This window comes from Mauremys reevesii, linkage group 16 (genome assembly GCF_016161935.1).
Source record: "Mauremys reevesii isolate NIE-2019 linkage group 16, ASM1616193v1, whole genome shotgun sequence".
In the NCBI taxonomy this organism is placed as follows: Eukaryota; Metazoa; Chordata; order Testudines; family Geoemydidae; genus Mauremys; species Mauremys reevesii.
In genome coordinates this window covers 28960791-28984726 of record NC_052638.1, presented here as the reverse complement: position 1 = coordinate 28984726, position 23936 = coordinate 28960791, and the positions used below count along the sequence as shown (strand labels likewise).

At 39.0% G+C, this 23936-nt stretch overlaps 1 long non-coding RNA gene across 5 annotated transcripts in view; it reads left to right on the top strand.

Moving 5' to 3' along the window:
* Window positions 1–23936, top strand: part of LOC120384611 — an 87358-nt gene that overhangs the window by 20123 nt on the left and 43299 nt on the right. For 2 of the 5 annotated variants that reach the window (XR_005588973.1, XR_005588975.1), the window contains exon 2: window positions 7539–7656. The exons of 2 other annotated variants lie outside the window; for them this stretch is intronic. This is a non-coding gene — a long non-coding RNA (uncharacterized LOC120384611). Of the gene's footprint in view, window positions 1–7495; window positions 7657–23936 lie in introns of all 5 variants that reach the window. One more of the 5 variants, XR_005588974.1, reaches the window with a different exon arrangement.

Sequence of the window (23936 nt, the reverse complement as noted above, 5' to 3'; positions counted from 1 at the left end):
TGTCCCTGATTTAAAGTCCAATAACTCAGGACCTCTCAGGCTTGAAGTGAGTACTGGGTCCCATCAGGAAATTAAGAATGAAATCCTGGCTCCATTGAAGTCAATGGCAAAACTTTCCTTGGCTTCAGTGGGGAAAGGATTTCACCCTCACAGTCAGTTAGTCCCAATGGAATGATGTAAAGCTTCTGTTTCTAGTTCTGTATTAGATTTTACTTCCTGACACTTTTGTGTACAAAAAGGCTGCCATTACTGCAGGACTGAATCTTTGTCATCTTAGGGTATTTACATTTCAGGGTAATTCCACATTTGAGGGGAGAAGGAGAAATCCACTTCCGTGGCAATTTGATTCTCTCTCTATATTTATTTAGTTATAACAGCTGTTTCAAGCAGCCCAAAGTTGTGGAATGTTAAGAAAAAAATATGAATTAGATGGATTAGTGGACAGATGTGGTCATAGGTATGTGATACATTTATTACATGAAGAACATTTTCACGTATTTGGGGGTGAGGAGTATGTATGTCCCTATCTTCTGCTGTACGTATATATAACATGGTTTGCATCCTTGACTGTTATATTTGTTACAGAGAAACTAGAGCAATGTTTTTCATCAGCAAATGCTGATTCGTTGAAACCAAAACAGTTCAAGGAGAAGGATTCATTTTGACTATTTTAACTTTAAACAATTTTTTTTAAAGTTTCAAAATTGTCAATTTTCTTGACATTTTTAAAACAAAAATGCCAGTTTTCAGATTCAAATATTACTTTTAGTTTTGAAATTTAAGCTAATTATAATATTTTAAATGGTCCAAATATAAACAAAATTATCAAAAAAAACCCCTCACATTTTGAGTTACACCAGCACTTTTATTAATATTATTTATTTTCAGTTTGTGAAAAATGTCAAGACTTTGACTTTTCATCCCAATTTGGGATGGGAAAATTTGTTGATGTCTCAAAAATAAGACTTTCCCACCCAACTCAAAGAGTACCTGATAACATTTAATTCATAATAAACACCTGCATGTTAATTTTCTTTTATCAGTCACCTTCTCTCATTCCAAAAAGGAACCCTCATCAATAGGGAAATAACAAAATGTATATTATAATTCAACTAATATTTTTTGTTGAATTATAACACCAGTCTTTGATGTCATGGAGACAAAGGTACTATAATTTCCAGGAGGAAGTTACTATATGTTATAAATATCCATACATACTTCCATCAAAACTGCATACTGTCTTTATGCTATGAATCTGCAAGTGTCTATCACTGGCTTTCACTCCTCAATGTCTTTTTGGATCTAAGAATCTATTTTTGAGTCTGAACTGTTTATCTTAAAGCTCCTAAATGACAGATTGATTTTTGTGGGATGTGATAGGTCAGTTGTTAGTTATTAAATATAGAAAGCTTTATAATCAAACCTGATGAGATTTTGAGGTTTCCAGGGATACTCTGGTAGCTGCATTTGTGCAGGGAAACAGACATTTGTGGTTTCAGAAGAAGATATATTTTAAATTATTTTTTATTAATTTTACAAGGATCAATACAGTAATTCATATAAAAGATAAAACATATAAAACCAACTATTAAAAGCCACACAACAAATTGTGGTAATACACACATTCTGCCTAAAAGCCATACATGACTACTGGGAATAAAAGGACTAAAGATCATTTTGACATTTTTTATTCAAAAGCATGACTAAGTTATGCTCTATAAAGATTATTGAAAGAAATAAAGCTTAAAGAAAAGGATGGGGAAAGAAAAGAGAACAAGATCCTTATGTAAACCTCTTGTCCCACCCAGAGGTCCTGAAACATAAACCACGTAGAAGCAGAACTAAGCTTTGTCTATGTTATCTGCAGAACAATTCAATTGCTTTTCCAAAATGTTGGAGAATATTTGGGGGCTTCTTTTTTTTTTTTTTTTTTTAATACAGTAGTACATACTTTTTTCAACAGTAGGCCAGACCAATTTACACCAGCAGAGAGTCTTGCCAAAGATTTTGTTGTGTCACCTGTGTAGTATTCCACTCTCTGAGAAGTGATAGTCTTAAGGAGAAAATAGACTGCAATCAAATATAACACGCTCAGATACTACAGTGATACAAGCCATTTAAAGACCTAAATCAAAGGTAAATATGCATATAGATAGGTGCTATTCTCAGTGTGCCTCCAGTGGCCTGGGACAGCCTTGCATCAATTTCCCGCTAACTTCTGAGAATAATCCATTTACACCTAGTCTTTAAGAGCAATATTTCCCCTCTCCTAGGGCTAGTTTATTCAGGTTCACTAGATCTCCATTTCTATTCAGGGTTTCACACGCCTCTTTATTGGGGATATGTGATTTCTTGTCCTCGTGAGTTCTCCCTTTCATTCTCAGCAGCTTTCATGAATAGGCTTGGAGCCTCATTTTGAGTCACCTTCCCAGTCAATCAGCCTCTTCATCCTCCCCAGATGGTTTTAATATCATCAAATGCTTGTCTGCACTGGCTGGGAGAGAGAGGAGCCTTGCTCCGCCCACTCCACAGTCTCCAAGTCCTGGGAACTTACAGGAACAATGGCCTGGAAAGGTCCTAGCCTTTTTTCTCCCAGACCCTGCCTGTTCCCTGGGACCTTCTTCCTGTCTCCCAATGACTGTTTCAGTTATTCCTGGCCTTCATCCACTTACATGGAACAGGATAGCTGGCCTCCCTAACTATCTTCTCTGACCTTAAAGGCCAGTACCTTGTTAGAATGACCTTTGTCTCACATGTTTTTGCCAGATGTTATCACATCTTTATCACTACTTTTAGTTGAAATCAGGTTTATTAGTAAACTATTGACCAAATCTAAAATTATACAGGAGATAATATGATGAACATTTTTTAAAATGAATCCTTAAGAGTTAAATTCACTGTAAGGCCATCAGGATCCTTAATGTGTGCACAGTATGGCTCCCTATACTGATTTGATATTTGTTGCTCCTTTCACATTTGGTTTGATAGATTCAATGTTTCCTTAATTTATTGGCTAAGAGAATTGTCCTTGATGAGTTTTTCAGATAATTCTTGTGCCTTGATGTTGAAAACCTAAGAGGTATTCATTCCTCATGATTTTGGTGTCTGGGAGAACAGAAATTTTAATTTATTTATAGGTATCTTTTGTAAAGGTATATCACTGCTGAATTGAATCCAGCATATTTGGTCAGCCAGGTATGAAAAGAGATGGCTACCTGATTTACTCTTTTGGTTGCAGATTATTTTAGGGGCTCATGCTCTTTTGACTGCATGATAAAATGATTTATATCATTCCCTTTTGAGATTATGTAAAATAACTTATTATCATAAGCAAAGTTTATTTTTTTGTTTGTTTTTAAGAGTTAATTTTCCAGAGGTTAGATCTTTCCCAGAGAGTATGCTCTGGCTATAGGAGAATCATGACCTTCCCAAATAATGAGTATCTATTATTACTAGACCCAAAATTTCAAAGAATGTCTGCTCCCATTTAGGCACCTTAATGAAATGAACCGATTTTCAGATGTACTCAGCACTCCATGGCTCTCATTGTCCTCAGGCAGCGCTGAAAACCTTCTCAAAATCGAGTTCTTAGTATAAACATCTAAGGTTCAATCCTGAAAAGTGCAGGTATTAAAGGCCTGATCCAAAATATCTGTGAGATGCAGTGTTGAAAGCTGAGAGAGTTGTATACTTGCAGGACTGAGTCCTTAAATCAAATTTTTTTCTGTTTGATTTTTTCCATTATCTCTTTAGCTTGCTTTGCTGAGGAGGAGTTAGTATTGTTTGTTTATGCTCCGAATTTTATCTTGGCTACCATAAAACACCAGGAGAGGATATCCCAAATTTGTGTTACCAAAAAATAAATAAAAGAGCTGGATGACTGAATAAACAAATGCAGTAATTAAAGTGAGCACTGAAAAACTTAAAATAAAATGTTACCAAAATTTTATTGACAAAATAGATATTAGCTGACATTTAGCTACCAGATAAGATATAGCACAAAGATATAGCACAAATCATTAGAGTGTATTATGGGAATTGATTGCAATTATCTAAATTATAGAAACAAACCCAGTTTAAAGCTTCTGCCTTCTGTAATTTGTATAAAGTAGAATTCTTGCCCATATATTCCCCACACTGGCTGGTGTCAATGCTGATAATGGCCTGATTTCTGTATTCCTTGCACACCTCAAATCCCCTTCACTCAGAGTTGTGGGACCCCACAATGTGTGCGGATTATTAGTTGTGCAAGTAAAATCATAAATTGTAGGATACTGAAATCTCACCAGAACTCAGACTTTGAGACTTCATTGGTCTGTATTTACACTGTGTCTAAGAATATTTATTGCTTGTACATTGGTGACTGAATGTCTAGGGTACTACAGAGAGACAGGATTTGATGCCAAACTTTCATCCACTGGTCAGCACACTTGGAATTACTGCAATGTCTAAGGTATAGGGGTGTGCACAGTGCAACAAATCCTGTTTTCTCTTTGCAGGTGTTTGGAATGCACATGCATTTCCATTGTGTGTAATGTGAAATGATCAGTTTAGGTGATTTATCTGGCAGGTGTGCACCATACCATAGAGCCTAACATTGAGGAGAGTTGAGGTGGGCAGGTCATAGACTGGTGGATCTACCTATGCATAAATTGCTCTGTAGCAAGAGCCATACTTCAATGGTGAGACTAGATCAGTGGCTAAAGAACAACCCCACTGATGTTTTGGAGTTAGGATTCCTTCCCCATCTGCCTTCACCCTTGGAGATATCCAGTACCCATCCAAGTTTCTTAGATTGGGCTCTGGGTGCAGGAAGATGAAATACTATGGTATTTAAAACTTGGCATCATTTCTCTCTGTTACTTGTTTGGTTTTCACTAGGTGTTAAAAGAAATCCAGATCTGCAGGTTATATTCACCCTCATGTCAAGTTCTGTGTTAACTTCTCTGCTAAGGAGCTGACATTTTTGGTCTGTGCCTGATGAAGAATGATCCGAATGTTTGACAGTACTGTTACAGTCACAGTATGTCCCTCTCACTAGCCAGGTTCAGACATGAAAGCCACATTACATTCACTTGGTCATTGTCTCAATAAGCTGATAAATACCTGAAGTTGGAAAATGTTAATATAGTAGCTTGACATTTTATGTTTTTTGTTCAGCTTCGACTGTGTGTTTAAATTCAGAGAAACATTCTGTAGCTCTGTGGTTTAATAGACTGATCACTGCCACTTCTGCTCCTAGACACAAATTTGCTCTTTTAATGTTAGGTTAACCCCTGTATTTCCAAATGTTAGAATTACGAGTGGTGGTTATTTCAAGACACTGAGTGCTAATCCAATTACTTTAATATTCAGTTTAAAAAATTATCTCAGTGGTCACTTGGGGCCAGATTTTCAAAAGAATTCAACATCCAGCAGCTCCCTTTGAGGCACCAAAATAAGGGACAATTTTTTTCATATTCATATTTGAGAGCAAAGAGTGAGGAGTACTTTTGAAAGTCTGGCCATCCCATTTAGGTATGTAAACAAGCTCTTCTGAACATTTGCCTCTCACAGCTTATACCTGAAATAGAAATTGGAGAAAATAATGTAAAATAATGTAATTGATTCACTGTCTTTATACTTTAGCTGGATGTTTTCTTTCTGTCTGGTGATTGTTCAGGTTTATGCCATTGAAAAATACTGATGCTGCTGAAATGAAAGAGAACAATCCAAACAGTGAAGATATGTACTAAAATTTACAGTAAACTGCAACAACATCCAAACTGAGAGTTTTTTGTTTTTCATGCATCAGGTATTAAAGGCCTGATCCAAAGCCCACTAAATCAATCGGCATCTTTCCATTGATGTCAACCGGTTTCGGGTCAGGCCCCAAAAGTCAGAAGAATATGGAATAAGAGCACTCGATAGCAAACTCCCACCAGAGTAGACTGAATGATTTTGTGTCTTCCATTCTACATTGTAAGTTTGATATTCATTTCACTAGGGAAACCAGGAGGGAAATACATATGTGCATAATGTCAGACCAAAGGATCATGACAGTTCCTTCTGGCCTTAAGTCTATCAGAACCCAGCAAGAAATGAGTGGCAAACTTTCATATAAATAAACTCAGGGTATCTGCTATCCACAGAATCAAACTAGAGACCATTAAACCAATAGTTAGAAAAAACAGGATGTTAAAAGAACAGGTGATAGATATTGTGTGTGTGTGTATAAGAAAAACCCAAAGACCTCACTGAACAATGTACCACATTCCTACTGTGCCTCACCACATATGTTTTCTGTTTTTTAACTTTAAAAATCTATACAGATGGAATATTCTGGAGTAATACAGGAAATAAAATAGCCCTTTCTATGAACACTGTGTGACATGCTTTTAGGATGTGCAAATCCTGTAATATATGCACACAAATTGGGATTGAATGCACACATGCATGCAAAAGCCAAGCACTGAAAAAATATCCCCATATTTAGCTATGCACCTGGTTGAAAATTTGCACCATAATATAAAATAATTCTGTTTCCATCTCCTACATATTTTTGCCTTAATTACCTACCATGCAGATTAAACTTTAACATGAAGCACTTTTTAAAGTTCAGCAAGGGATCAGTTACCAAGTAATTTACAATGCAGTGGTGTGTCTCATTTAATCAAGTACATGTTTATTTGGATGCTTATTAGTTTTTTTTCCTCAGTGTAAATTGAGATGGAATATGAAAACATGCAAAGCTTATTTTAGGTAAAAATAGTTTTTGTGAATCATTTAATGCATTCTTTTTTAAAACTATCTGATTCCTTTTCTGCTGGAACTATTGTGTTATAGCCCAGCAGAGCTTAAGTTGTACTTGCAACAAAGACCTTTATTTACTCTTTAAATTCAATTTCATTTTTTTTGGAGCTAAGATACCATGTATTTAAAATGTTGTGCACAGATGATGGATATGTTAGAATGTGTTAAGAAACCGGCTTTCCTGTGTATTGTCTTCATGGGGAGAGGATATACAGGAAATAAGAAAAAAAAAAGCCTTAATATATTACCAGCCAACATCAGTAAAGGCCAAAAGACAGTGCTAGTGGTCAGTCTGGAGACATCTGTATTAAATGCACTGAAAATGATAAATTGTGCCCAGGTATGCAGATATACAGATAGCTCTTGCGGTTTTAGAGCAGTGACTATGCCAAGCTTTATGAAACCGGAGAGATGGTGAGGATTATGCACTGAACAGCAAAAAGAGCACAGGCAGCTTTGCTATAATTAAGAGAAAACTGAGAGATGGATCTCTTTTTAGAACGAGGATTGTCTCCTCAGCCAGTTCAATGTGCATATTTAAGAGAATGGGGAAACCAGCAGAACTGTTTTTGCCTGAAAAACCTCATCTGAACTAGCTGGCCTACTAACTTCTTAAAGAGGTGTGATGGGGTATACAAGACTTTTGGTGACACTGATGAGAACCTTCTTGACTAGGTGCAACATGCCTCAATTTTCACCATAGGCAAACACCAATCATCCCTATAAATGAAGATTACATGTTTCAGGCCACTCACAGCTGCCCATGAAGTCAGCTTCTGCTACCAGGCGATTATAAGGATTTGTGCTGAATCTGAATGCTGTTCTGGATGTTAGCCAGCTCCCTGGGAATGCTATTCCTGAAAAGTAAGTGGGCATCAGTTCCTTTCTGTCCTGGAGGGGGAGCAGCTGAGCTTCTTAGTGATCAGCTAGTTAGGGCAACCAGCTCTATTATCCCAGTCAAGTCAGACAGGGTACAAAATCTTAATGCAAAAGAAATACAGGAACCTCATGAGAGGTTCCTAGAGCCAGATTTCAGATGGTGTTTGGGTGCCTAAAGATGCAGATAGGTACCTAATAGGATTTTCAAAAGTTCCTAGGCCTTAGAGTTAGGCACCTAGGCACTTCTGAATATACCAGTAGGCCCCATCTGCATCTTTAGGCACCTAAAGGCCTTTAAAATATCATCCTTAGTTGGTTGAGATTTTGGAGAATAAGATAGTTTGAGAACCAGTATGCCACATCACCACGTTCCAGCTGAACTTGAGCCCTGCACTCAAGCAGCCCACGTGTCTTTGGGACTAGGACGGCTTGGGCTTGGTTGGAGGGACAGATTCACTGAGCACTATGAGACAGCAGAAAAGTACAATGGAACTCGTTTACAAAGAGCAGTAGTAGTGGAGACTTTGCTTTTCAATCTTTAACCTGTTGAAAAGGAGAGTTACTAGTCTACAATACTAGATAACAGTATTGACAGTGTCGAACATGGGGGGAAATCATCAAAACTTTGTAAACTTCTTTTTCTGTTTTTCATTGAACTTTAGTTTAGAATAACATTTCCCAACTACTTCTAATTATAACATGCTCTGTCTATCACATGGCTGATCATGACTCATGTCATAAAAAGCTGCATCATGAAAAAATTCAAAGGCCAGCTGGGATCATGACATGGCAGACCTGATAGTTAAGCAAATAATAGATCTTGCTTCCTTAAAGGCATGGTCACAATTTGTAGTCCAAAACTACTTGTACAACAAGTTGTTTTACAGAAATAACTACTGTCACTGCATTAGGCTACAAAGCTCTCCAAGTGGTTCAATTCTCCAAGAAATGAATGAATCTGAGTCATAGTGTGTGGTAATGATTATTATAAACAGGATCTATCTTTGTAGATAACATATGCAGAGAACTGGTATCAATCCAATATTCCAAGCTGAGCTGGCTGAACTATTTATTGCTAGCAGTGAAACTATCCATTGCAAGTGGAATTGGCTTGCTTTCTGTTCATAAATTGCCCACAAACAAATAATTTATTTGTTCTGTTTCTTCAGTGATAGTTTTTATTAATATATCTAGGATTATGAATTTTTGCAAACTGTTCATAGCAAGTGCTCCTTTCAGTATTGATTAGTTGGAACTACAATACTATTCCATCTCTCACTTCATCTCTTTTAGCCTAAAGTAGTGATAGTAGTTATTTCTGTAAAACAACTGCTTATACAAATAGGTTTGTACAACAAAATGAGCTCACACCTTTAAGGAAGTAAGATCTATTGTTTGCTTAACTCTCTGGTCTGTCGTGATCCCATGGCTAGCTGGCCATGATCCCATGGTTAGCTATGTTGTTTTGTGTTTGTGTTCTCTGACTGGATCATAATTTCAACTTTCTATGGGTATATCTACCCTACCCACCGGCAGCGATCGATCCAGTGGGGATCGATTTATCATGTCTAGTCTAGATGCGATAAATCGAACCCTCTCCCTCTCCCTATGACTTCTGTACTCCAGCGCTGTGAGAGGTTCAAGCTTCAGCCACATTATTCACGTAGCTGAAGTTGCATAACTTTGATTGATTTCTCCCCTCCCCCCCAGTGTAAACAGGAGCAGTGCCTGACAACAATCCTTGGGACATTGATTTATCCAGGGAAAGGATGGAATGAAGATCCTTGGTCACATTATTAGTCATCTTCAGGTAGAAAAAGTTACAATGGTGATTGATCACATACTCATATGCTATAGTTTCTCTTTTACTCTGGTTATTAAATTATAGAAAAGCCAGTGTCAAGTCCGTACCTAATCTGGTGTCCTCTCTCTTCTGGGATTATTCAGATGGCTTCATAATCCATTTTTTTTCTTATTCAGAGACAATAAGCAGCTCAGGGCCATCATCTCTTTTCTCGGTAGCACTTGTGTGAATGTATTTTCTGTCCCTTCCTCTTATAAAAAGCTTGTGCTTTCTGTGTAGAATCATACTTATAAATATGTCTAGTTTTTGGATGAGAATCACAGCCTTAGTTTGAGAAAGTGGTTCACATATTATAAAAGGTCCACAAGTTACACAGGAAATTCTGACTGCCCAAAAGCACCACAGAGACTATCTTATGGGGAAGGACTGAAGGTGTATGTGTGAGAATCGTAAGTATGAGCAATGAAGGAGCAACCCAGTCCCTGGTGTAGCCTGCCTCGTGTAGATTCTCATTTGCTTTTTGAAGCATTCTTTGTTGATAACTATATTTCCATGGGTTAATTTTGCCAATTCATTCTTATACCCACCAGTTTACTTTTTCGTTAACTCATGGGCAATAGGAGTTGGCCTGAAACTACTTTTGGCCTCTGGTCTGTCCAAAACCAGGCAGACTAAATGGTATTGACAAAATCTTGAATCTGGCAGATCAGTGGGTGAAATCAAACTAGAACTGTTTCAACTATTTAGCACTAATCAGCAGTGGTAAATCAGTGGAGGGCTGGGTAAATCCAACTTGGATGCACTGTGTTTTTAAAGCTCTGGAATTTGCTTCCCTTTTTGGTCTGTAACTATGTTGATATATACACTCATCTCTTTTCTCACATCTTTGCCTCTGTGTGTGTGTGTGTGTGTGTATGTGTGTGTGGTGGGAAATATTTCTCATCATCTCTTGGGGGATCATATTTAGGGCTGACAGTATGCTCTGTATTTTGTTTTTATATTATGCTAGGGCATAGTGCAACCTTGAAGTCAATTGTTGTCTATATATCTACTTCAAAGGGTGCTGGATTGGCCCTTAATACAACAAGAGAATGTTTAATGGGTGAATCCTGTAAATCTCAGAAATGTTGCATTATTCACAGCTGCACTATATGATTATGATTTTTTTTGTATCTTTCTTGCATAAAATCCTTATTCTAAATTAGAAGGGTTTGTTTAATATTTGTGAACTATTCTGCTATAACTGCATCATTCAAAATAAACTGGCATCTAAACACACAGACTGTGCCTTTGAATAGAGGAAAAATCTATGCATTTAAATGTAATATTGCCAATGTATTCACCCTGAAAACTTGTTAAAAAAAATAAAACAAGCCCCTTTTCTGGTGGTAGTGACTCAGCACTATGTTAGATGATGGTGCACTTGAAAAGCTGGGATTTTCAGATGGGCCTGTGGGAATTACATGCTGAATTCTCATCAACTTTCATGCCTAGAATGATAAAATACATAAATTATAAAAGCTTGACTATTTTGGGGAGGGGAAAAACATCCTTTGGTTATCATTTTTCATTGTAATTATGCTTGAAAAAATACTTTTGCACTTATTCTACCTAATATTATTTTTATAATTAATATTTTAGAATGTGTAGGTAGCAGAATTGCTAAGAGCTTTATAGCGTACACCTGAGTTTCTACCAACTGGTCTCACATTTTGGCTAATACCTGTACGCTGAATTTAGCATACAGTTATACTCTACAACTGAAATTTAATAGACAGTGGGCAGGGGGAACACTGTGTAGCTAGACAATATAATTTTATAATGAATCATTTCTCTAACCCTTGGTTTCAGTAGGCTTCAGTCCACTGTCTTTTTTGCCACATTATATTCAGTTTCTCAAAACAGGCATCAAAGATATTTTTATATTTAGCCCTTTGCCCTTCCTACCCCAGTCAATGAAAATCTATCAAATCCCAACTCTTAATCCCACCTCTCCTTTTATCTAACTATGATGTTTTCGTTGCCTGGATACAGCTGTAATATATGAAAGAATGTTACTGAGCTACTGTCAAGATGGCCATTTTATTACAGTGATTTATAAATGGATTACCTGTGAAAATGGCTCAGCCTTTTATGCAAGCGCCCTGCAGAGACAGGCAGACATTCTACATGGTTAGTCTGGACAACAGGTCTTCCTTTCCTGATATTTTACAGCAATAGGCTGTTCCTTTATTGCAGACAACAGCAATCTAATCAGAAAGAATTAGTCAATTTCTATTGGCATTAACCTCAAAATATATTCATGCATTTTTCCTGTCCTTTGTTTCCGATCCCTTTGCTGAAGTATCTGGCCATTCTCAGTCCCGCAGCCTGTTTTCTTCTTAATTCTCTGTAACAAAAGTAATCAGGATCAGCAAATTGCTACATCTGAAATCCACAACTGAAACCCACAGAAGAGAATCTCCTTTTTGTCTTGTAAAACAAGTCTAGATCTGAGAGGGTCAGTATGTACTCTGTAGTCTGGTTCACTGCTATATGTCACATGTGAGTATTCCCATATTGTTAGCAAAACTTTTTAATTACCGGGTATTTCTCTCAATTCGTGCTGTTCACATATTTAGCTTTATTGGTCATACTTAGGAAATGGGAACAAAAACTATAGTAATCAAGTTATTCAGTAAATTTTAGTGTAGCTTTCCCATGATGTTCTATGAGAAGTACATTGAAGTGTGGTGAAACCGGTAGCAGAACGACCAGAATATTCTTCCCAACATTTTATTAAGAATTCAGTGGAACAGATCACCTACCAAGAAATGTGATGTGCAGTTTAGTATGTCCTTTAACTGAAAGGAAACAGCAGTTTTAATTACCAGTGATTAACGGATCATTTATCTCTTTATGCGTAACAAACTCACTGGGCGGGGGGGAGATTGAATAAGTGAGCATAAAATAAGTATTATCAAATTTCTGTTTAGACATACAGAAAACTCAACTGCTGGGGCTAGTTCAAATTTTGCACCACAAATGAAAATTATGTCTACCAAAAATAACAGAGGGAACCAGGGATGGTAGGAAGCCAAAAGCATGTGTTTTGTGTTTTATATATAGGAATCCAGGATTATAACACAGTTATTTTCTTGAGTGGCAGCTTGCAGAAGGTGAACATTTTCGGCATAAAATGCTAGAAATAAGCAGTTCAGCAACACTGCTCCAAACAGCAAGTGGCAATTTTATCCAGTTGTTGTTCTTCACCTTTTTAGCACTTTACAAAGACTGCATTTCCTGTTACTTTTACAGAGCTCAATTTTCATACAAAAACAGTCAGAATGTTTGGTGATCCATTTTTTTTTAAGAATAATAAAATAACATTTCTAAAAAGTAAAAGCAAGTGTTATGCAGGATAATATTTTAAAAGCCACATCAGTGTAATACAATAAAATTAGGAATTATATTGTTACTCCTTGAAATACATTGTATTTTAAATACTTTAGACAATGGAACCTCTCTCAAAGAATCTCATTATACAACAGAGTGCATATAAAGTACTTTTTTGCCCAGTAGGCTTCTTTTCCCCTAATTCTCAAAGCAAACTGAAATTCAATTCACAAGTAGACTACACACTTCTAGGGTCTCCTTGTATAATTCTTCATAAAGAATCCTAAACTTTAGGAGCTCTAATTACACAGGAGCTTTACTGAAGTATTTTAAGTAACTAATTATTGCACATATTATACTATATAAGTTAAATATATTTCTAGCAATCAAATGGAAATATTGTATTAGAGAGGACAAGACAATTTAATCATAGGAAAGACCAAAGAACAACAGCATAGATACTAACCTAATTGCATTTGGAGTTTTTGGAAATGTCTGTTACTAATGTTGAAGAGAAATTCTGGTACTTCTACATGACAAGATTGTTCCACGTAGGTCAGGCATCATGCACCTTGAGAGGCATTGACTATAACTGGAATTCTACAGTGACTCAACAGCAATGTGTGTTTATATTTGAATTGCCAGCCACCAGTATCTTAAACTGTTATCCCTCAAAGTAACATTTCTGATGTTTCATTTCTAGGAATTAGAAGTGTGGTTCTCCATAGATTTTTAGTTCTGAATTCATTTTATTTTAGAGTAGGGAAAACAACAAGAAAGAATAACAGAAGTTAACTCAACTGTAATGGAAAAGTCCTTTTGTGTTTAATAAACAATTATATACAGCCAATAGGTTCCTGGTACCCCTGCCCCTCTTTTAGCCATTGTATACAATTTGGAAGAGACAAACCAACTGTTGGACCTCCTTGTAAGACAAACGAACCTTTACTTAAGCACATTATGGGTTGATGCAGCATCCCATTTCATCTTCAAAGTGCCCCACTCACTGTCCCAATAGCACTTAAGCATAGGAAGCCTTAAGAATCGTCTTAAGTGCTTTGCCGAACCAGGGCCTATGTCCTGGTTTAAATCCCTGCTTCACATCTGGCAGAGGGAATATTTGAACTTGGATGAGTGCTTAAGCCACTGGTTATGAGAGGGCCACCAACATTGTCCCTTTGTGTTAGGTTAGGTGTGCTCAGTATGCCTACTGGATCAGACTCGGCAAGTGAGATATGCAGGGCAATGTTGACTTTGAGGATCATTCTGAGGCTTAGTCATGAGCTAGGGTCTAGGTCTTAGGAATTAGACAGCAGTGTACATGCCCAGCAACAGAAAGTTAGGCACCTAGGGGACTATAACAATGGAAACCTAGGTTCCTAGGGACTTTAGGCACCTACAAAGTTAGGTGGAAGATGAGTGAGGGTTTTGAAAAGCTCAGTTTTGGATTTAGGCATTTGAAGTGTCACTTAGATCCCTAAATACCTTTGTGGATCTAGCCCATAGTTGAAGATATGTGAAGGAGTTGTTATAAGATAGTTTAATCAAAAATCTATTTATGTATATCATTTTAACATGACCTGACAGAGCATGCCATAATGACACCAAGACATCCTGTTGTGTCAAAAACTTATAGATTTAACCCCAGATTTTCAACACTTTGCAACACCTATCTGATTTAGGAGACTAAATCTTATTTTTCAAAGGATCCTAAATTCAATTGACTGTCATTGGGATTTAGGCTCCTAAGTGCCTAAATCACTTTTTAAAATGAGATTTAGTTTCCTAAATTAGTTAGGCAACCCTACTATTCTTTGAATTCCTTACATGATAAGGGATTAATAACAAGAATTTTTATTATAAGCTGGGGACGCATCAGTTGGAAGTAACAGGAGGAGGAGAAGGACCTCTGAGTATTGGTTGATCACAGGGTGACTATGAGCCACCAATGTCATATGGCCACAAAAAAAGCTAATGAAGTCTTGGGATGTATCAGGCAAGGTATTTCCAGTAGAGATAAGGAGGCGTTAGTACCGTTATACAAGGCACTGGTGAGACCTCATCTGGAATAGTGTGTGCAGTTCTGGTCTCCCATGTTTAAGAAGGATGAATTTAAACTGGACCAGGTACAGAGAAGGGCTACTAGGATGAGCCGAGGAATGGAAAACCTGTCTTATGAAAAGAGACTCAAAGAGCTTGGCTTGTTTAACCTAACCAAAAGAAGGCTGAGGGAAGATATGATTGCTCTCTATAAATATATCAGAGGGATAAATACCAGAGAGGGAGAGGAATTATTTAAGCTCAGTACCAAGGTGGACACAAGAACAAATGGATATAAACTGGTCATCAGGAAGTTTAGACTTGAAATTAGATGAAGGTTTCTAACCATCAGAGGAGTGAAGTTCTGGAACAGCCTTCCAAGGGGAGCAGTGGGGGTAAAAGACATATCTGGCTTCAAGACTAAGCTTGATAAATTTATGGAGGGGATGGTATGATGGGATAGATTAATTTTGGCAATTAATTGATCTTTGACTATTAGCGGTAAATATACCCAATGGCTTGTGATGGGATGTTAGATGGGGTGGGATCTGAGTTACGACAGAGAATTCTTTCCTGGGTGTCTGGCTGGTGAGTCTTGCTCACATGCTAAGGGTTTAGCTGATCGCCATATTTGGGGTCGGGAAGGAATTTTCCTCCAGGGCAGAATGGCAGAGGCCCTGGGTATTTTTTTCCTTCCTCTGCAGTGTGGGGTGCAGGTCATTTGCTGGAAGATTCTCTGCACCTTGAAGTCTTTAAACCATGATTTGAGGACTTCAGTGGCTCAGACATAGGTTAGGGGTTTATTACAGGAGTGGGTGGCTGAGAGTTTGTGGCCTGCATTGTGCAGGAGGTCAGACTAGATGATCATAATGGTCCCTTCTGACCTTAAAGTCTATGACTTTAAAGTCTATAATGGACATAAAGATGCCTAGTAGAACTATTTTGGGGAAATATAGTCTTTATGCCATTGTTTGATTGTTAGTACTAAAATTCCCTTTTTTAACAACCAAAGCAAAAAAAATCCCCAGTTATTGCAACATATGCTCACTTCCGACAAAACACACCCTCAAAATGTTGGAACTCTAGTTTAAACTGTAGGTGGTGAAATCATGGAATAAATACACTCTTATTCCCAGTCTTACTGCTGTACATTATCTTTCTCTTACAAAGCTGTACACACCCATTTTGGAAAACTCTGAGCAAGTTGTAGATAAAAAAGCTAAAGAAGAGATGGATTTAGTAGGAAAAACTATGTTTTATATAAAACACTATAAATGCTTCAACCATAGCTGTGTCCTAAAGCTGAATGAAACACCCTAATTACAAAAAGAAATACTCTTTTGTTAAGTGTAGGCTATTTCTGAAAGAATGCAGTCATATTACTAACTGCAGATGTTCAGAGAAGAATATAAAATGCTGAAATAACAGTAATTTCAAAACAAAAATCTGTTTGCAATAAGAATGTTGAACTGATGCCATCTACATATGTTGACTTTCTCCAAGGGAGGAACTGATAGTCATCCAACTTATTTCTGGTTGCTCTTATATCTTGCAGTTACCAGAAGAACTTGGCCAGGAGGCCCCACATGTGAACACATAAACATCTTTGGCTTGTGGAATAATTTAGTTTAACTTGGTTAGAGATGTGATGATCAGCATTCCTTAACTGCTGGCTTTTTTAACTTTTGTTTTCTTAACTCCACTATCTTGAAACCAATGCTGTCATTAATGATGTGACTTCTAAAAATTATGGGCTCATTTGTTGGTTAGTTTTCAAATTGACTGTTTTTATCACCTTCATGAATCATCATTTGTGGAGTAGACTAATTACACATAAATACTTGAATCTCAAATACCCAAAGTAGTTATACTTGAATAGCATTCATGCTTCATTTACTTCAAAACAGAAGATCTTTCTTTGAAAACCATAGTTTTAAGCTCTAAATATTATTACTTTTGGCCTTTTAGAGACTGTTTTTTGGTACTACTGGAACAGTGTAGTGAGTTAGAGGGCTTAAATATGTTACAGTTACATTAGCAGTGAGGTGGCAAGGTTCTTCTGTCGACCATTCCTGATTGCATCTTTAGAAGCTTGCAGGGAGATGCTGAATAATTTCTGCTGACTCACTGTGCAGGTGTAAACTTGGTAGGTCCACCATGGATGGAAGGGAGATCTGGGTGGCTCTTTGGAGCCGGCATCTGGAACAGAAAGATCTTTACAGGAAAACTCTTAGGAACAGCCAAATAAAGGGGGAAAGTTTAGGCTAAAGTTAGTTTTCATCATTGTCAGGACGGCCAATCCCAAACCCCAGGAAATGGTTAAGTTTGAACTTTGTGTGGCAGAGTCCTTGTAACCCCAACATGGCTGGGCCCAGGATTCCTGGGGGACTCAACCTCCAACCTTGTCATGGTCACTTAAGGCAGGGGCGAGGGTGTCACCACTCTGGGGTGCGCTGTCTGCACCGGATGGTTCCCTGAACCACTGATCATTACATACAGTTCAAAGCAAATACAATTTGTTAAACAGCAATCCATTTTTAAAAAATAAGGAAAAAATGGGAAAGGTTAAAGGAAAACACATAACCCCACTCTGTGGCACGGGGACATCACAACCAGCGTCTCTGGAATGTAAGGGAAATTCAGTCTGTTCCTCACAAGTCCCAGGCCTCCTTCTCAGGCCCTGGCTGTGCTGCAGGGATGCTGTGGGTCAGACACTTGCTCTGGCGGTGGCTACACACCCTCAGGCTTATGGTGGTAGGACCCTTCTTCCCAGTGTCACCCCTGCCCCATTGAGGTTATGATCCCCCTCCAAGTTTGGCCTGCCAGGACTCTTGGCTGGGGTGTCTCCCTACACTAGGCCTGCTGCCCAGCATCCCCCTTGCACTTCCCAGCTGCTCACCGCACCCGGCTCCAGACTGCTCCAGCCCCAGCTCCAGCTCCATCACTCTGCCTCAGACTGCTGCTGCTGCTCTGCCTCCAGCTCCCTGGGCTGTTTCTCTGGCCCCTCTGGCTCTGGTTGCTACAGCTCTGCTCCCAGCAGAGGTCTGTTCTCTGGGCTGCTTGTGTGACTCTGCTCCCAGCACTGACCTGCTTCCTGGGCTGCTTTTCTGGCCCCTCTGGCTGGCACAGCTCTGCTCCCCAGCTCAGCTTGGACCCCTGCTTTCTCCTTAGCTCAGCCCCACTCTGTCTGACCGAGGACATTCCAGCTTACAGGGAGGACAGGACCCCCCTGGCCTCCTGACTCCCCGATTAGCCTGCCCGCCCTGTCAGTCAGGCTGACCTGTAGCTTTGGCCTCTCCCCATTGTTCCTGGGGACTGTCAGTCTCAGGGTCCTGATTTCCCATTGACCTTTCCCCTTTCTTTTGGTACTGGGAGCTAGCCAACCAAAACACCCCCACTGAGTTTTAGTAAAGGGACAACAATCCCCTTACACAATCACCAAAGACCACTCTCCAAACACAGAATTCCATTCCCTTTTTCTTCAGGGGTTTGTTTTTTTCTTCAAAATAAACTTATTTCACATATCAAGTTCTATATATCAATCGTTTCCTCCCAGAGTCCTCTGCAGGGACCTAGCTACTCCCTACAGGATTATCCTCCACATGCTATCTGCCTGGGAGTTGAGTTAAGGCAAGCTCCTCTACTTCCTGTAGAATTTACACTATACAGACAATTTGCTCCTGCCCCAAGGTCTTTTGCAGGAGCCTGACATTTCTCTGCTCACCTGAACTATTTGCTGTCTTTTATGAGGACCAGGTTATCTTCCAGCTACAACCAGATCATTGGCCAAACCACATCAGTTAGGAGGCAAATAATTACACACAGGTGGGTTTAGACTCAGCTCCCCTGAAAGGGCCACCCATCTTGTGACAGTCCCTCTCTCTGGCGTGCTGAAGATTTCCTCAAGAAGGATAATATTGACACACTCAGCACTATCTTATGTAGACTGCTGCTTCTATCACTAGCTGCTACAGTTTTCTGACCCAAAAATTGACAGAAAACAAATAGGAGCCCAGATCCTAAGGGATCTGTACTGCCATGGGGTTGAAGCAGGGAGTGTTCAAGAGATAGTGTTGAGTTACTGGGCCTCTGTGTGAATGTACCAACTCTTGGTGATTGAAGAGGACCATCTTCCTGACCCACAAAGCCTTCTCTTTACTACACAATGAAGTGGGAAATTTATGACCTTGTAGCTCTGGAATTTTTCACCCACTAGCACTCATAGCAGGTTTTTGTGTGTTTGTTTTTTAATTTTCCCCCTCCTCCCTACCACCTCTTATAATCTGACTTGGCTCAGTGTTTGGCTCAATCATGATACATACATGTCTGGAAATCTATTTTTGAAATCACATATCTGCTTAATGAAAGAATAAATGTGCCATAATGCCATATTTCTAAAGCAATTTTGAAGTGAATCACTTCATAAATATGGCATTGCAAAGTGATTTCACAGGGGGAAAGTTAAGATTCTATCTATTTAGTAATTAAATAACTTGTCTTTTCTCCATTGTAAAATATATATATAAATGTAATTTCAGAGCTCTATAACTCATTTATAAAAGGTGATTTTCTGTTTTATTATGGGAATCTCTTCCTCCAAGGAGTATAAATGTTACCTGAAAAATGCAATCCTAACATATACTAAATGGTATTATAGTGGTGAGACTTTCCCTTCCTCCTCACAGAATCTGTCATTTAACATTCTGCAAGAAGTGCTACAAGTCACTATATTTTAGAACATATAAGCTATGGATTAAACAAGTTGTGCTGCTGCATTTGCATCTTTCTAGTCACATGACAAAAGGAAAGAAGTCAAAATCTGAAGTTATTTCTCTGGCCATAAAGACTCAGGTGTGGATAATAATGGCCTAACTTTGAACCTAGGACAAAGTATCCATTTAAAAGTTTGTTTTCCATTTTGATTTTTTTTTTTTGGTCTCTCAGCTACTAAATTATCACATTTTCTCACTGACGTATTTGGGTAACGTCTATTTCAGTTATGTCAAAGTATGTGCTACATATTTTAGTAAGTCCCATTAAATTAAAACATTTTATGAGCACAATCATGTTTTGCATGATTATTGACCCTGATTCAGGAAACCATTGCTATTCACAACAGCACTTAAGAATATCCTTCACTTTAAACATGCACTGAGTGCTGTAGTGAACCAGTGCTCTTGTTCTGGCAGCATACCATTTCCATTGTTTCAGCCAGCGTTTCTCATATGCGGCCACCAGGGGCTTTTCTTATGGCCACAGCCTCTTGGGTGGTGATTGCAGCGGATGGGGGGGGGGCAAGGGGAACAAAGTAGTGGCCCCTCCCTGATGCTCCTGGATGCCCCACGTTGGTGTTGGTTGCTGGAGCTGCCAGCAGGGGTTGGGCCCTGCTCCACTCTGGAGATACCTGAGGCACAACACTGGAGAAGCAGGGAGCCAATGAGTTTCCCATGTTTCCAAGGGCTGGGGGTCAGGCTTTGGACTTTAGCCCCAGGCTCCGGCCACATGGCTTCGGGCTTCATCCCTGGGCCCCTTCCTCCAGCCACAGGGCTTTGGGCTCTGGCCATGGGGCTTCATACTCCAGTCCCCCACTGCCTCCCCCACCCACTCCCATTGCCCCTGGCAACTGCTGCCTCCCCTGGCCCTCCATCCAGGGCTTAATTTGTCCCCAGGTTTGCTGGGGCTGAATATGTCTGCTGTGAAAAGTGATACTATACTTGTATGTCACAGCAGACTCACTAGCTAGCAATAAATAAATTACAATGATTTGGATATGTATATGCACATATGTAGAGGTGGCAGTAACTTCTCAGATCTGGGTCTCCCCCTCCCAGGGGAACCCCCACCCACTATCCCCACCTCGCCTCAGTCCTGTCTACTGCCCGTCATCACTTAGCCCCCGTTCCCTGGAGCAGACTGCAGTGTATCAGCCACTCATCACAGGCAAAGGCGTTTGGACCTGCTGCCTCTGCCTACCCGTGGGCTGCCCCTTTGCAACCCCAGTACCCAGTTGGCCTTACCCTAGGCCTGCAGCCTGGGGGGTTTCCAGGCCGGAGCTCCCCAGCTCCTCTTGCCTGCCCCCAGCTCTGTTCCACCTAGTGATAATAGTATTACAGCAAAAGCAATGGCTGTTGCATTTTGAGTGTTGTTCATATGATCTTTTCTTTCTTTTCTTTTCCTGCAATGATTATGTGCCATTTAAAACCATTAGATGTTCAGCAGGACTCCCATTTAGTCTCAAAGGGAAGTTCTTCTTTAAAATGGATAGTACAGTCTGTTTTAAGAACATTTTTTTTTAAAACTAAGATAAAGGATATTAGGAAAATATAATGGAAAGACTGGAACAACATGACAAGTAAACCCAGTTTGTCCCATTTTAAAGTTCAGTTTATTTCTTATTGATCTTATCTCCTCATTGTCTGTTACCTGATTAAATCTTATTTTTGATGAGTAACTTTTTGATCAGCATTGCCTGCCAGCATGGACCCAGCCAACATGTTCACACCCTCACAGTGGAGGGTCACCATTGGGACAAGGGTTGGCATTGATTCAGGGGCGGCTCCAGGCCCCAGCACGCCAAGTGCGTGCTTGGGGCGGCATGCCGCGGGGGGCACTCTGCCGGTCGCCGGGAGGGCAGCAGGCGGCTCCGGTGGACCTCCCGCAGGCGTGCCTGTGGAGGGTCCGCTGGTCCCGCGACTCCGGTGGACCTCCCGCAGGCAGCTCCACCAAAGCCGCGGGACCAGCGGACTGCAGGACCAGCGGACCCTCCACAGGCACGGCTGCGGGAGGTCCACCGGCAGAGCGCCCCCCCGCGGCATGCCGCCTTGCTTGGGGCAGCGAAATGTCTAGAGCCGCCCCTGCATTGATTACATTCTCATTAAATTCCCATCTCCCAGAATAGGTGGGGGAACCATGCACCAGATTGTGAATCACATTCTGGGTTTTGGTTTGTTCTTGGGATAGCAGAGTAATTAGTCATCCCTTGCTCAGGGCTTATGGCAAAGCCACACCAGAGCCCACAATGATGAACTGTTTCATAGATGATCACAGCATGTGAGTTGCATCCCATTTTGGTGTCATAAATAGGTTGGGATCAAAGACAGAACTTTGGAGAATACTCCCACTTTTTGTTTCCCTACTTTGTTCCATCCATACTTCAAAGCAGTCTTTCTCACATTAACCTGTAGAAAGAACTGCTATTTGTTTTTACTCACACTGTTGGAAATGTTTCCATTTCTTTTCCATATTGTTGGCAATGCTGTTGTTGGGTTTTTTTGTTTGTATGTTTTTTTCCTTTCAGTATAGAGAAGTAAATAGGTTAGATTTTATTTTTCGTCTTTCCAAATGGCTGAAATGGAGTTTCTCTCTACATACCTGGTAAACATGATAAAATATATTTCTCTTACCACCAGTAGTTACTTCGGTACCTAAGGAGTAGCTAGAATCCATTAGGATGACACCAGAAGATTTTCCTACAGATACCACAGCTAAAATTTGTAAAAACATACAGTCAGTGTCAGTTGGACTAGATTTTACAGTCAGACTACACAGCTGGTCAGTGGCCAAGTCTGGAAACTTGTTTAGGCCCATGTTGTTAGTAAATGGAACCTGTTTTGCTCTCTGACTGTGGTGGATGATGGTGACATCAGATGGTGACATCATTTTCTTTGCCATCACCATTCCCCAAATTTAATTAATGTAGTCCAGTCTGTATACTTAGGTTCTGATACTGCCCCCATTGTCATGCTATCCGAATGCTTGAGCTACAAACACTCTCAGAAGAATCACAAAGAACATCCAATCAGTGCATAAGCACCAACAATTTCACTTCAATATGCAGTACATACAAATGCATCAGTTATCACGGGCACTTTTTAAATCAACAATATCTGAAATGCAGTGTGGGAAAATATCAATGATTTTAAAAAATGGATTTTTAAATTAAAAGCAGTTTAAAAAATAAATGAAAAACATTTTTCTTTTTAAAATTAAACATTTAAAATTACATTTTAAATTATGAAAATATATAAGGCCTAAATTTACTTACATCTATTAAAATCACTCTTAAGTTAAACAAAAAAGTAATAATATCCAAGCAGTGCATGCTTGCTGCTGAGATTTTAAAGAAAGTTAGACTACTGAACTGGTAGAAGTCACCGGCTATGCACCTGGAAGCAGTTTGTTGACATGCTAAACCAGATTTAGACAGCAGTAGCCACTTCTGCAGATGTGGAGAGAATATTTTTCTTCATTTCAATTTACTCAATTCACTCAATTCACACAATTCAGTTCAATTAAGCGATTAGTTCATTTAAAGTTTAGAAATGGAGTGGGAGTTGAAAAAAGAAGGAAAGCTTGTTTTCCCTTTTCCAATCTATGAATGAAAATGAGATGTGAGAGGATGATATCTACTAGTTCTACAATCTTGAAAGACATAGTGACCCCAAACAATCAGTTCAAATCTTTAACTCCAGATAACACTTCCTTTGTTTAATAAATCAGCTAGTTTTAAATGCAAAACATGTTTTGATAATTTTACTTTTTCTAATGTATCCACCACATTTAAGGTAGTTTTATTTAACTAATAACAACTATTTGAACAGTGCACTTTTAGTTGAATTCCGAGTTTTGTCCAAATAGAACTTGACACAAGTCAAGAGTAAAATACTAATCATCAATAAATAAGAAATGTCATGTGCCATTTTCAAATACAATAAAAAGTAAAAATTTAAATTCTGAACAATCTTATGTTAAGCTATATAACTGATTAAATGTGCACAGATATTGTTTACCTCCTGGTTAACAAAAAGAAGTACAAAATGTACTGTAAAGGCTATAGTTAGTTGCAAATCAACATGTTTAATGAATACCAACCAATAAGAATAATCCTTTATTTAGGAAAATAACTAAAAAGTGTAAAAGCAAAATAAGATTGAAATCTGTTATTTAAATCAAGGTTTCCTGCTTGTTGATTTAAATCATGATTAAAATCAGTGATTTAAATTACTTTGATTTCAATCAGTCAACTTTGCTTAAATGCAAAAATGTA